This window comes from Podarcis filfolensis, assembly GCF_964270895.1.
Source record: "Podarcis filfolensis genome assembly, chromosome: 6".
Taxonomy (NCBI): Eukaryota; Metazoa; Chordata; class Lepidosauria; order Squamata; family Lacertidae; genus Podarcis; species Podarcis filfolensis.
This window is the reverse complement of record NC_139609.1, coordinates 59,366,203-59,382,000: the sequence shown is the minus strand read 5'-3', so window position 1 is coordinate 59,382,000 and position 15,798 is coordinate 59,366,203. Positions and strand designations below refer to the sequence as shown.

General features: G+C 44.4%; 1 protein-coding gene and 1 long non-coding RNA gene across 8 annotated transcripts in view; one reads left to right on the top strand and one right to left on the bottom strand.

Annotated features, from left to right (window-relative positions):
* Positions 1 to 15,798, bottom strand: part of LOC310764063 — a 436,509-nt gene that overhangs the window by 243,244 nt on the left and 177,467 nt on the right. The gene's annotated exons all lie outside the window — the stretch shown is intronic.
* BLACAT1 (BLACAT1 overlapping LEMD1 locus) overlaps positions 1 to 15,798 on the top strand; it is a 79,473-nt gene that overhangs the window by 29,094 nt on the left and 34,581 nt on the right. The window lies entirely within an intron of this gene.

Here is a 15,798-nt window from a genome sequence, read left to right as displayed (position 1 = left end):
GATATTTCAGTGTTGTCAATCTGTCTACAAAGAACATAAGGAATCCTTTCAATGTTGTACAGGATTTTAGGATATTCAAATTCAATTTGTGTGGGACACCACTTGTCTTCACCACCAATCACTGTGAAGTGAGCGTATGCTCTAGTGCAGAGCTGTGGTTGGTTTGGAGCCCTCCAGTGTGAAGCACACTCTGGCCATGGGAACTGTGGTCCAACAACATCTGGATGGCCACAGATTCTCCACCCCTGACTATAGTGCACCCAACACTCACCTATAGCTGTGCTTTACATGGGAACAGTGGCAGTGATTAGCTTTCTTTCAAAGAATTTCTTCCATCAACACTAAGCTTCTCCAAAAACCCTACATAAAGCCAAGTTCCCTAGCAAATATGCAGCTTGAAAACCACTGTGTGTGGGGTGTGTGTGTGATGGCTAGACTGCAATCATATTTTCAGTATGCAACAGATGACATACAATGGCCACCGGTGTTTGAGAGCTTATGAGATTTCATATTTTGGATCATTCTTTTTGCAGCCAAACTGGGTGGCTTTATCTAGCAGTTGGTAGGAGTGTCTAATTTTGTTTTTTTCCCCAAGTCACAAAGAGTGTAAAGGTAACCATGTTGGCTCATCAAAAATATTTCAAATTCCATATTACAACAATACCTTTATTAGGCCCACCAAAATATCACAAAACAGTGTGCAAACTTTCAGGTTCCACAGAACTCTTTGTCAGGCCAGATGGTAAACATGTGTGGGGCGGGGGAGAATTTTTTTCAATTGATGCTGAAACCATGGAATCTGCATCTGGTCACAGTGTTATGATGGAAGGGGGAAAGAGGTAGCAGACATTCAAATGAGGTTCTTTTGAATGCACACGCAGGGAACAGAATTACTAGGGGAATTGCCATGTGGGTGTTAAACAGCAGCAGTCGGAGCAGGCAAAGGAGGGAGGGAGCACAGCAAAAGCTCAAATCAAGTGAAATGGAGCAAAATGAAATTCATCTAGTATCATTTTAATCCAACGTTCCAGCAGCTGCCTTGGCTAATTATTCTTCAGCCGGTGCTGGTGGAATGTCAGCAGGCGGGCGGTGTCCGCAGGGAGGTTGGTTCGCAGAAAAAGAAGCTCAGAGATTCTGCCAGCATTCTTGTCTTCCCATTTGCCTTAATTTGCTCTCCTTCCTTCTGAAAACTTCTCTCTTTTTTTGGAAAGGATAATGGTACATGAACAGAGGACTTGGGGCCACTATAATGCTGAAAGTTCATGTCATATCAGATTGGATCAGATTTCAGGAAGTAGGACCAGATTTGTTTTTGAACCAGGAGGTAAACCATCCCCACCCCTTTCCTGGTCAAAGTGGTTTAGTAAAAATGCTCCAAATTAGCCTGACTCCCTGCAAGAGCCATAGATAATCTATTCCAAGATACTCGACTCCAACAGAGTAAAGGCACACAGGCCAGTTTCATCCTTGGAGATATGTGTGGGAGCACTTAGTTTTCTCATTATTCCCCTTAATTTGTTAGCATTCAGAATTATAGTAAAGATGTAACAACAGAGAAATCATCAGCTGCACTGAGCACTCAGTTAATTGCCAGTGTCACTTCAATTTCACTCTGGGGGTGTGCAGCCATGCATATTTTTTGGCAGGGACCCCACCTTGGAAAAGCACTCGCTGTCTTTCTGACAGGGAAGAGGAGCATATAGCTCTCCAGGTGTTGTTGAACTCTCCTTAGGCCCAGCTAGCATGGCCAATGGCCAGGGATGGTGGGATTTGTAGGAAGCTGAATTAGCTGTAGAAAGGGGGTAGTCGGACATGGGGCCCTCAGGATGATGTGGGACTCCCAGGAGCCACATTAGAACTGAAAGAAGGGCTTGGATCAGGCCGAAGGGACAACCAGATGACCCAGTGAGGAGATCACAACCTTGTGGAATAGTTGGGGGAGTTGAGTATGTTTCAGTCAGAAGAAAAGAAGACTGAGAGATGATATGAGGCCCATCTTCAAATCTCTGAAGGGCTGTCACCTGGAAGATGGAGCAAGTTTGTTTTCTGCTGCTCCAGAAGGGAGGACCTGAACCAAAGGATTCAAGTAACAAGTAAGAACTTTCTGATGGTAAGAACTGTTTGACAGTGGAATAGACTCCCTCAGAAGGTGGTGGACTCTCCTTCACTGAAGGTTTCTAAACAGATTTTGGATGGCCATCTGTCAGAGATTCTTTAGTACAGTCGTACCTCGGGTTATAGATCCTTCAGGTTACAGACACCACTAACCCAGAAATAGTACCTCGGGTTAAGAACTTTGCTTCAGGATGAGAACAGAAATCACGGGGCAGTGGTGGGAGGCCCCATTAGCTAAAGTGGTACCTCAGGTTAAGAACAGTTTCAGGTTAAGAACGGACCTCCAGAACAAATTAAGTTCTTAACCCGAGTTACCACTGTAATGATTTCTGCACTGAAGGGGGTTGGACTGGATGGCCCTGGAGTCCCTTCCAACTCTACAGTTCTATGATTCTGTGAACATCTGGAGGGGCACGGGTTCCTCATCCTTTTTCTTCAGGGCCAGGAGGAGCCTGTTGTTCATGTTTGAGTAGAAGCCGGATTTGCACAGTGCTGATTTGATTGAGACTGTATTCAGACACCACTTCATTCCATTTTCATGATGTTTCATTACCTCATAATTTCTATGTTTTATGGTCCATAGCACATAAAAGGAACATTAGAAACTGGGACAGAAATGCTACCATTATAATCAGGATAACTAATGCAATAGTCCCCAAGTCTGAATGCAGAGCAGGGCTCTGCACAGCTTTGATTGGCTGGTCTGTGCAACAAACATGCTCCCCCATAAGCAGCGGATTTCAAAGTGTAAAAAGAAGTGAAAATGACAAACAAATAAACATTTGAGCAGATAAACATGCTGTTGCTTGGGGGTGGGGGGCAAAAACAAAATGCCATCTTGCACAAGGTAGAGTTCATTGTTACTTCTCTTAACTTTCTCTTAGCTTATCTTAACCCAGATACAACCCAAGCCCACTTTTTTATTGTTGACATTCCTTGGGGGATGAACAACCAAGAAATCCATAAACACACCCTGAGTGAGAATTCTAGGCTGGAGGCTGTGGTGCAAGGGTTATGCTTGTTTTCTTTGTTCCGTTCATGCAAGATGAATGGCCAGGCATTGCTAGGAAAATGTTTTCCCTCATTTCCCCTTTCCCTGTTAGACACTCTGGAGATTAAGTTCATGAAAGTGATTCCTTCGCAGTGTGTGCGAGAGTGCAGGTCCGAGGCATCCTCAGAAATAGCTGGAATTCGAACTCGCAGGGTTCGACCGGTAGCGTTGCCATGTTTCCATCCTCTCTCTGGAGTTACTCTTGTTAAGCTTGATATGAAGAAAGGGTCATATGCCCTTTGCTTTGGGACGTATGTGTTTGTGGAAGGGAGGTGGGAGAGAGGGAAAGAGAGAATGAGTGAGATCAGATGTGCTCCTAGTAAAGTAGACGCAGGGGTTTTCAAAACCTTATTTTTCAGCTTCTGAAATGCTTATAACAGAGAAGCCCCAGATACATCTATCCCCCAAGAAACATTCCACATTTTTACAATGTACGCCATACAGTCAAACGTTAGGCAGGTCTGGACAATAGTTTAGAGTTGATTATATCAGTTAAGTGTCTTCTACTCTCCGTCTTAACAGGCTGTCTCAGAGTGAGCCACAACATGGTCATTTCCAGTGTACTGAATAAACATGAACCATACTGTTTTGAAATTGTCTTTGGCCTTTGTGTTCCTTCATGAGGTGTTTTGTTAGTTTCTCCATAACAGCTTTGTTCTATAGTGCATCTCACCATACCTCTAGAGACAAGTTAGCAGCCGTTTTCCAATATTGTGTTTATATATTTCAAGCTGTACACATGAAAAAGATCAATAGGTCCTTAAACAATCAGTACTTATGGCCATCTATAAACATATTAAATAACAACCGCCATGTTTGGCTCCACCCTCGACTCCTCCTGACGTCAAACGCCTGCAGCGTTGCCCCCCACCCCATCGCCCTTGCAAGTGGGCACCTCTGGACAGGTGTAACCTGCAATGTATACTGATATTTTGTCAGTGACACCACTTTGTAGACTCAATCTGACTCCTTCTATGCTGTTCTCCCTCTTTTTAATCCCCTTCTTCTAATCTTCTTTCCTCCCCGCTCTCCTCAGTCATATCCAGATCACTGAAGCATAATTTACAACACTGCTTCTTCCCTCACTCTCTAGTTGCTTGTCAAAATTACTGGGGATTAAGCAGAGACCTAACAGTTTAGTCCTTCTTTGCATTTCTGTTTTGGGCACCTGAAAATGACACCCCTCATTCCCCAGCTCTTCCTGTCCTATCCTGTGTTCCTGTTTGACTCCGCTGTGTCACCGTGTTCTCAGATGAGCCACAATTTTCCTCCAGGGGACTTGAAACCCAGACTGTTCAGTTTCATGAGGAGAGGTGCTCTTGCTGCTGCAAGGGAAAGATGGAAAAGTTCTCAGCTTGCTGATAGGAATGTAATAGGTACTCAGAGCAGCTTTTCCTTGGGCTGAATTGTTGTGGTGTTTTGGTTGTGCTAAGTAAGGGAAGAGACTGAGCTGTGTCAACGTCAATCATGAGGAGCCTGATGGGCAGGAGATGGGCAATACAACATCCCTCCCTGACCAGATTGGCTTTTGAATCTTATTTCAGCAGCAGGGATGGGACAGCATCTTCCACCACATCTGAGGACAGTAAGCTGCTTAGGGCAGGGGTAGGCAACCTAAGGCCCGTGGGCCAGATATGCGGCCCAATTGCCTTCTCAATCCGGCCCGCAGATGGTCCAGGAATCAGTGTGTTTTTACATCAGTAGAATGTGTCCTTTTATTTAAAATGTATCTCTCAGTTATTTGTGGGGCCTGTCTGGTGTTTTTACATGAGTAGAATGTGTGCTTTTAATTAAAATGCATCTCTGGGTTATTTGTGGGGCATAGGAATTTGTTCATTTTTTTTCTTTTTCAAAATATAGTCTGGCCCACCACATGGTCTGAGGGATGTTGGACTGGCCCACGGCTGAAAAAGGTTGCTGACCCCTGGCTTAGGGCATGAGAGAGGAGCCTGGTCTGGCCTTATCTTCCCTACTCTCTGCAGACCTGATGCCACAATGCTACCAGGCTTCACCATGCAGGGTATGGAAAGAGCCTAATCAGCAGCCTTGAAGTCTTGATCCAGCAGCTGATGGGTGGTGATTTCCAGTCTGTTTTCTGCATGGATTGGCCATGCAATTGAGTTTCCCACTCCTGACATCATGCCTTATCTTTAAAAACTTGTTGGCACACCTTCATCTCTTTTGAACTTCTCGCCTCTCCCCCAAATTCCTGGATTGTGACTCCCGAGCCTTGTGTCTATGGCTCAGCCTGTGCCATTACTTGCTTGAACAAAACCCTCCTTCTTACTATAAGTAACAGCCTTTGCTTGCATGTTTTGGGGAAGGAGCCAAGACCTGCTTCTCCATGGTCTAGTGGCAGCATACATGCAGAAGAACCACAAAGATGGTGTACAAACCCCTGCTATCTGATTGCTCTGAATGAGTCTGGATTTGGAGAAAAGCATGTTAATAATGGGGGGGGGGGGGTTACTGTTCCTTAATGGTTGATGGCCAAGCTGTGCATGTTATGTCTTTGCTAGCAGAAAACAGTTGTGGGTGGCATGGTAGGACAGCCATGCTCACCTGACTGCTGGTTGGTTACATTGCTGCTGCTTACTGGGAGGTAGAGCAAGCAGCAAGGTCAGTGTGGCACAAATGGTCTGAGTACTAGTTAAAAATATGAGATTAGAGAAAAACAGGAGTTACAGGAGATCACCAGTCTACGGATTAAGAATATTGAAATACTGCAATGAGGCCAAACATAGATTCACAAAATGTTTAGGGGTATGCGTACCCCTGCGTACACCCCCCAACCCCCCCCCCCACTGATTTTATGGGATTATGGCTTTGCAGAGATGTGTCTATTCGGTGAAATTGCATAACATGTATATATTAGGAGAAATTCACACTAAAATGCTGGTGAATTTTCACAAGGACTCCATTTTTAAAGAAATCACAAATTGATCTGAAAATGTGGAGGACTCAATTTGAGATTAGAAAAATGAGAAATTGTGATTGTAGCACTGAAAATAACCTTTACAGAACAGAAAAAAGGTTACTGCTATTGGGGAAAATATTATTTTGAAGTGTTTTATTTGATGTGGTAATTGCAGGGATTTTCACAGAGGAGACATTTCAGGCAAATGGCTCCCCATATGAAAATAAGGTGGGTAACACCTCATGTGCGAGTTTTACAACTTAAAAATAAATGTGTGAACCAGTCCTTTGCTCTAGTTCCCTCTTAGGGCAGATCCATCCATATGCCTTGACTCACATCCCTTGCTTAGTTGCTAGTAGTATATGAAAAAACCAGTATTTATGGCCATTTTCTCCTCTAGGTGGTAAATTTTGCCATCATAATGCAGTGTGCTTCCCAAGGTACCAGGTAATTATTTGAAATAGTGTCACTCTATCCCATTTGGAGCAAGCTAGATTGTTTCATTGGTTGTTTATAGGAGAGTTCTCAAAACTCTAATCTTTTATTGCAGAGTATTACTCTCAGTAATACTCTCAGGACGCGGGTGGCGCTGTGGGTAAAACCTCAGTGCCTAGGACTTGCCGATCGTATGGTCGGCGGTTCGAATCCCTGCGGCGGGGTGAGCTCCCGTCTTTCGGTCCCAGCTCCTGCCCACCTAGCAGTTCGAAAGCACCCCTAAGTGCAAGTAGATAAATAGGTACCGCTTTATAGCGGGAAGGTAAACGGCGTTCCATGTGCTGCGCTGGTGCAGGCTCGCCAGAGCAGCTATGTCACCCTGGCCACATGACCTGGAAGTGTCTGCGGACAGCGCTGGCTCCCGGCCTCTTAAGTGAGATGAGCGCACAACCCTAGAATCTGACAAGGCTGGCCCATACGGGCAGGGGTACCTTTACCTTTTTATTACTCTCAGTATTTTTAGGCTATGTCACAATCTGCAATGCAATTTAGATGAATTGTTTCACCCCAATGAAAGACACTCTAGAAGAGAGGTGGTTGACATTTGCTGGCCTTATACCAGGCATAGGCAAACTCCAGCCCTCCAGATGTTTGGGACTACAATTCCCATCAGCCCTAGCTAACAGGACGTGTTCAGGAATGATGGGAATTGTAGTCCCAAACATCTGGAGGGCCGGAGTTTGCCTATGCCTGCCTTATACATACGCCTTTGGCCAACCTTCTGGGGCCTGCATGCCTGTGGTGGGTATGGCCAAAATGGAGGGGTGGAGAGAATGTTCCATTGCGCAAGCAAAATTTGTAGTGATTTGTACAAGGTGCATTGTAGCATGTACCTTCATTCTACATTGGACCTTAGGGGAGTCAAGAAGGTGGAAAGGAACCTGCCTTTTCGTCGGAACAAAGAGAGCTGCCTGACACAGAGTCAGACCATTGGTCCATGTAGCTCAGCATTGTCTGCAGTACCTGGTAGCATCTCTCCAGCATTTCAGATGGGGAGACTTTCCCCAATGCTACTTGGAGCTGCCAGGGGTTGAACCTGAGACCTTCTGCATGCAAGGTGGAGGCTCTTGCACTGAGCTGTGATCATTCCCTTTTATTTCACAGGGATGGCCCTACGGTTAGGCAGAATGAGGATGTTTCAGAGGCCGGATGCAGGAGTGGGGTGGCAGTGGCTTCCAAGTCTAGCTTGTACAGGCCCTCCTGGCTTACTGCCCTCATCTATCTCAGCACCAGTACTGAAGTAAAGGTTGGTTGCTGATCTGCGCAGCCTTTTTACGTGGAATTGAGGGAGGTTCTGGCGCCATCTTGTCCTCCACCTCAGACAGCAAAAGGTCCTAGGCCAGCCCTGAGGAATCAACACAAAGGACCGTGTGTGCATACAACTGAAAACTGAGAATCTGAGAAGCTCTCATTATGCTTAGACCAGGATTAAGGTGCTCATGAAACTGATGCAAATGTGCTTTTGAAGATTTAACAGCCTGGCAGCCTTTTAAGAAAATAATGCATCGATGCCTCCAGAATATCAGCATGTGGCTTCAGGAGTCAGCCAGGCATGGTGGGAAGCGGGACTGGGAAGCCTTCAATCTCTGAAAGAACCAATGTGGCTGGAGGGCTGGACTAGAGTAGACCCATCACAATTAATGGCCCCAGTTTAGGATTCACCTAATGAACCCTGTCAATAGAAGCCCTGAGCAAGGATTTCCGCTTGTGCCACAGTGATTTCCCCATGTCCTCCCTGCATGCTCCCCAAATGAGCCTTGGGGGAGTCAGGAGAACCCCCAAAATGCCACACAGGGGGCATTGTTCCATTTGACAAGCTGAAAAGCTTGCACAGACAGAACATTCACCTTAGCACTATGATGAATTCCATCCATAGTCGAGTTCATGTCCCCTGTGTAAAAGTTAGTTGAATTCCACCCTTGGTGTGGGGAGAGCAGGGGTCAAAACCCCATAGCCCCCAAACTGACTGGGTGATCTTGAGTCGGCCCCTGTCTCTCAGCTTACTCCTCACAGGGCTGCCATAAGGCTAAAAGGCAGGACATACCGGTAATATGCTTTAGAGGAAATATTGGCCACAAATCTAATAGATAAAACATCTTTATCCTCTCTGGCCCCACCACACACAACTCATTAAGAGCAACGTGGGAAACTGAACACCTTCCTCCGCTTCAGATATCTGAGTAATACGTACCTCCCAAGCCACCTTGGTAACGTCAGCATCCCCTGTGCTGCATGCGTGTATTGGGGGAGGCAGGCTGCTTTTCCATTCAGTATTGGGAGAGCTTGGCTGCCTTGTGTAGGTGGTCTGCTGCAGACAGCCCACCAGTTGATTGTTTAGAGCGCTAATCAAAAGGGGATGCTTTCCCTTGCACAAAGATTTGTGTGAGGCAGCCTCTGACTCCCCTCTCCTCCCCACTTTTAAGGAGCTTAAAATCTTTAGTAGCTCATTGTTGTCATTCTCTGTATTAGAGTCCATTACTCATCAGGGCTCTTTTGTGCTGTTCCTGCAGATCTAGGTGAATTCCCCACTGGTTGTATCATCTGGTATTGCATTTCCTAACTCGCCGCCTAGATTTAATTACAGGCAGTGCTGCAGAGAGATGAAATGTCTGAAAGACAAAGCAGCGCTGAGAGACACTGGGGCATCCTGACAGGCTGGGCCTGAGCCTGCTGCTGCTGCTTTGAGCCGACAGGAAACATGACAGTGTTCCTTGTGTCTTGAAAGCCAGAGATGGTGTAGCTAGGGAATATATACACATATTGAGCAAATATATACTGTGCTGATCACTTTTGTGTGATCCTGTGTTTATGCTGGGCTGCTATAGAGAGCGCCTCCAAGCACATCTATTTATTTGTTTATATATTGAATTTCTATTCTACTTTTTTCTCCAAGGAGATCAAGGAGGCGTACATGGTTCTCCATCTCCTGCATTTTATTCTCCCAACAACCCTGTGAGGTAGATTAGCCTGAGAGGCCATGGTGAGCATCATGGCCAAGTGGGGATTTGAACCCTGGTCTCCCAGGCCCTACTCTGGCATTCTAACCACTATATTTGGCCAAAGCAGAACTGTTGTAGTTGTTAGAACATGGCTGACCAACACAGTGCCCTTCAGATATCGTTGAACCACAATTCCCATTATCCCTGATGGTTGACCATGCTGGGTGTTGGTCCAACAACATCTGGAGGGCAAAAAAAGCTAACCTGGGTTATGCTGTTAGACCAGGGCCAGGGACATCCAAGTTTAAATTCCCACTCAGCTGCAAAGCCCACAGCCAGTTCCATCTCACACAGCACAATCCTATGCATCTCTAGCTCAGTGGGACTTACAACCAACGCAAGTGAGTATAGGATTGTGGCCTTAGCCTAATCTATGGTACAGGGTTGCTATGAAGATGGAACAGAGGTGGGGACACTTTGTCTGCAGTCCTGAGATCCTTGGAGGAAGGGTCAGATCAAAATGGAATATTTTTTTGAAGATATACAGCCAAGATACTGTAGAAGTGTTACAGTGGTGGAGACCCCTGGCTTTATTGGTTTGCTAGAGGTGTGCTCTGTTTCACCCAAGTAACAAGCTAATGGTATGGTTTTACCTTTGCCTTGTCCTGTAGGTAAACCTTGAGGGGGAAGTCTCTAAGCATTGTAGCATGCTCTGTAATTTATCAAACAAAGTGTGTGAAAACGTGGAATTTAACACTTCTCCTTGTTGCACTGAAATAGTAACACCTTCAGCAGGCACAAGCAAGTCTATTAACGCTGCTTTAAGGCATGCTTGATGAAGACTGAAGAAATCCACACTCAGTGGGTGAGATGCATCTAATGTACACAGGGAAGTTGGTGCCCAAATTAAAGTAAGCAATTGTTTGGGTTTTCATTTAATTGGGGATGTTGTTCTTTCAGCTTTGACCACAGATTACCAGGAACAACATTCACTTATTTTACTTACTGACAATGAAAAGGTGATTTGGTATATTTTATATCATCAATTATTTCAAAAGGTCTTTTGATGTGGAAATGGGTTTTGGAGGAATGCTCTCTTGGCAGGATATCAGCCAGCCTTCTTGCTCAAAAATCTTTCCTGCAACCTCCTACCCGCCCCACCTCCAAGTGTTATTGTTGGAGCAAAACAGTTTTTACATATGTTCCTCTGTGGGAATTACTTTAAGGCACTCCACTGGAGCAACTGACCTGTGTTTTGTCAAAACACAAGGAACCCGAGCATAGCAAAGAGGTTACAAGTAGAAATCCAATGGCTTGCTCACCCAAATGGCAGAGGTAACTTAAGCAAGTATATGGCAAATAGGTGTCCTCCTTTCTCTTTACTTTTATTTCAAGTTTCTAAATGTCAGATGGGGGCTAACTTCCAGGATATCCTAGGTCCACTCTATTAATCTTCAGGTTTTGTGAGTCATGCTGCTCTCTTATGCCAAACACCTGTTATTGTGCAGGAAAGCAGAGCTCTAAAGCATCTACAAGAGTGCAGCCTGCTGGATATTGTGGACTACAACTCTCATCTTCCCTGAACGTTGGCTATGCTGGCAGGGGTTGATGGGAGTTGTGGTCCCAAACTTCTGGTGGGTACCACATCAGCTGCTCCAGGAATATATATGCCATCTATATTTCAATAGTTTGGGAGATGAGAAGAATGCTGCTGTCTCAAGCACAAACTCTATTCTTTCATGCTAATATGAAGTAATTTGTTAGCAAGTGCCACAGGAGCAATAGCAGCTTGCGCTCTGACCCTGGATCACTTGTGGTCAAACTTAGTTGCAAGGCTTCTCTCGCTGGCATCTCCTAAGCAGGACCACAAGCAGCTGACAGGGACAGATATCACGGCCTAATAGACAGATAAAGTGTCAGGCTGAGGCAGCATTCATCAACTTGGTGCCCATCAGCCCTGACTTCATTCAACACCTTACCCGGCCATGTTACTCCTTAGGTGAAACTGAGCCACTCACACACTCTCAGCTTAACTTACCTCACAGGGTAGTTATGAGGATAGTATGTTATGCATGCCACCCTGGGGGAAGGATTGAAGCCAGCTAAAACAAGAAGCTCGTTACAAGTTCATTAAGGTTATTGCCACTGTTTCACAGTAACAGCTATCTAATAAGGTTTTCGCAATTAGCATACGTATCAAACCTCTCAATGATTATTATCTTTATTGTTCTCATAACATGCACATTTGGGGAAATACTGCATAATGGCTGCTCAGCCTGTGCAGTCTGTACACACATAAGAAAGGTTTGACAATCTTTGAGTGGCCAATGGACCAAATCCTTTTTGACATGATCGAGGGGGCCTCCAAACTGTCCCTATTTTGCATGAGGAATTCAAGTACACACCAGTAATCAACATGGTGCTCTCCAGATGTTTCAGACCATAGTTCCCATCATCTCTGGCTTTTGACCACACTGACTCACACCCACTTGCAAATCTGATTATTTGGGGAGTAATCAACGTGGTGCTCTCATTGTCATCTGATTAGACACTGTGAAAGTAGGATGCTGGACTAGGCGGGCCTTTGCAGACCCTCCAAGTGTCCCTATTTTCCAGGGATGTCCCTGATTTAGAGAAGCTGTCCAGGTTTCTTATTTGATCCTGGAATGTCCCACTTTTCCTTAGGACGTCCATTGGAGAAACGTTGGAGGGTATGGAGTTATCCGACCCCCGAGTCGTCTGAAGGCAATCCTGTATAGAGAAGGGTTTTTTTTTTAATGTTTAATGTTTTATTAGGTTTTTATATATGTTGAAAACTGCTCAGAGTAGCTGGGCCAACCCAGTAAGATGTGTGGGGTATAAATAGTAAAATAATCTCTATGGAATGGGACGTCCCTATTTTCATCAGAGAAATATTGGAGGGTATGCCTTTAGTCTGATGCAGCAGGATTCTCCTTATATTATTATGAATTTAATATAAGGACATGATCCTGCTGGATCAGACCAATAGTCCATCTTATCCAGCATCCTCTTCTCACTGGAGCCAAACAGATTCTTGTGGGAAACCTTCACACAAGAAAACTCTCCCATTTTGTGGTTTCTAGAAACTGGTATAGCAATACTTGGATCTGAGTAGGAGACAGCTGTTTTGGATTTTATGAAATGGGATAGACAATGTACTGGGAATAGCACCTCTGCCTATTTGCAAGCTTCTGCACCTCATAATTACATAAACGTTTCCAATGTTTACAACCTCAGAGTGATTCTTATTATTTAGCCTGGATTTCCCACTGCTTGAGGAAGGGAAACCATCTTTAGAAAGTATATACCTCCCTAAAACGACTTGATGGGAAAGTAATATGGATAGTCAACAATACCACTATTCTATACCACTTTTCAATGTACAGAATGCTTTTCTTTTCTTATCTCACCACTCTGTTATGAATCTGTCACATGAACCTTGCAAACCACTTTGCTTGTCAATGAATAATTCAGCTTTGTCAGCCAAAAAGTGGGCATCCCTCCTAAAATAAACAATCTCAGCTGGTTTTCTTCCAATAATAATTCACAGCCTAATGTGTTGATTCAGATCTGTGATGGTGAAATGTGACATTATTATGCTACTGTACTGCAGAATGGAGCGCAGTGGTTTGATAGATCCACTTTATCTTTTGTCAAGTTAGACAGGAGATTCACTGTTGTCTAGGTTCTGTCTGTACTACATTTTTATGATGGATTAGTTATTACTTGAGGAAGGGCTGTCGCTCGGTGGCAGAGTACATGCTTTGCATGCAGAAGGTCCCCAGTATCAGCAGGTATGACTAGGAAAGATTCCTGCCTGAAACCCTGCCATACGGTAGACAATATTGAACTAGATGGACCAACGGTTGACGTGGCATGTGCTAAGATTAAGAAAGATCGTGCGAGGGCATATTATCTTCAGTTGCTGACCTTTCTCCAGGGCCTTCACAAAACTTAGATTTCAAGTAATGCCATCTGTATATCTTGAAGGGAGTAAACAGTAGGAGCAAAAACCTTTTGGGATGTAATCATATCAGGCATATAATTCACTATTTGCTATTCTGTCCCTTATGTGACCACAGCAATATGACAAGTATTTCTTGATTTCTATGTAGACTGACGTGATAATGACGGTACAATACAGATGTACCACAATGCATAAGGAGGAAATTTAGTGTCCTATAATAATAATAAAATTATTTTTCTCTTTCTCCTCTTGCCCTTTCCCTTTTTTGTTATTGCCTGCCTTCTGGGTCTGTCCTGGTTAACATATCCTGCACCTAGTTTTCCTCTTGGTTGGAAGATTTCAGGTTCAGCTTTATATATATAGATCTGGTTTGCTTAGCCAGAGCTTAGCACAAATGAGCAGGTTCCTGGGCTGAAGATCACAGCTGCTGCACTTCTCCCCTGCTCCTGGAGCTGGTTTGGCTTAGTGTTACTTTCAAAGCTGGGCCAGTGGTTTGTCTCACTCCAGACAATCTGCAAGCCGCCATCAGTGTTTGTTCTTGGGTTATCACTTGTGATTTGTCTGGGAGGACACAAACCATGAGTTTGGGTTCAGATGTAATGCTAAGCCAAACCATGGTTTAACCCTGGGTAGTGAGGCAGCAGCAGGACTGGGGGAGAAGTGCTAAGGGGAACCGGTTAAGGGGAGTGTTGGGGATGGAGAGTGGACATGGCAACATTGCAGCTCCTCTTATTTACAGCATTTCTGCACCACAGTGGAAAGTTCTGCTTAATTTTTTTTTAATCAATAAAATGTTAATAATAGCAACAAAATCAAATATTTTCCCACAGTATTGGGTTAAAGCATAACAATCAATTATTTGTAAATAACCAGGTTTATATTACCTATATGCTGCCAAGAAACTATGCATCCTTTTTAAAAATACGAATTCTGTTAATGGTTTTAACTGAAATGGCTTAATTGTGTGCTAAATATGTTGGACATGGCTTTTCTTTATAATAGATGTTTAACAAATATTGTAAATCTGCATTGTATCTTGCAGTTTGCTAGTCGGTTGAGGTTTCGTCTTTGGTTAGATGCTATAAAGTACATATCAAAACTGACTCGGTCCAAGACAGCCTCCTCGGTTTCAGGTCTCCTAGCTTTTGGAGACTAACGTGTTAACTTGCGCTTCCTTGATGTGGTGCTGTAGAAATTTTTCTTCAACCACCTCCCCTGCTTTAAAAATTGTTCTGAACATTGGTTTTAGATTTCCCCCACCCACCTTGATTATGTTTTGTGCAGCTGCATTAATTAGACCCCAAATGTGAGCACCACGAGAGATTTAAATATAAAAGAAAAAGAAGCATGTGACAATACATTTTGCTGTGTAGCTGCATTCCCCCATTCCATTTCTTTGTCTTAAATATATTCTGTGTTTAATTGGTTAAATATATTCTTTGTTTAATGCTTAATTTCCCAGATGTTGGGACTCAAGCCTCATTCGAAAACTGTGATCCCTTTTCTTTAATCCTAGATGAGAAAGGGTTGCCTATGATGATTCGGAGGGTGGAGGGAGATGAATATGGCCTGCCCTTTCCCACAGTGTGTCCTGTCTGAACACTGGCACTGAAAACCAGTAAGCCCAGGAGGGACGGGTTATGACTCAGTGGCACATTTCCGGATAGGGCTGGAAGAGAACCCTGTCTGAAATCCTGGAGACCTGTTGCCAATCAATTTTATCTATTTATTTATTGCATTTATACCTGGTGTTTTTCTCTAAGGAGCTCAAGACACGATTCTCTCCCTCCTCCTTTAATCCCCACAACAACCCTGTGAGGTAGGTTTGGCTGCAAGGCACTGAGTGGTCCAAGGTCAACTGATGGGTTTCATGGCCGAGTGGGGATTTGAACCCTGGTCTCTCAGCTCCTAGTCGAACACTCTAACCACTACACCACTCTGGCTCTCAATCAATGTAGACAATGCTGAGCTAGATGGACCCAACAGTCTGACACAGTATAGAGCAGGTTCTTGTGTTCCTATTTTCCTATCCCCTTTTGCTCCCAGCTCATTATGTACTTCAAGCTCAGCCTTTTATCGTAAGAAGAGAATACAGGCAGATTCCTCCCCTCCCTTCTAGATAGATGTCTCCCCCCCCATCCTTTTCTTCTGAAGCTCGGGGAGCTCTACAGCCAGAGGAAAGAGCTCTGGTGGGTGGCTTGTGATGTGGGCCCAGTACGACTGTCAGTTGCGTTGCCAGGAGTTCTTTTCCTTCCTTGGCATGTACTGTTTAACCTGCCTCTGGATGGTAACA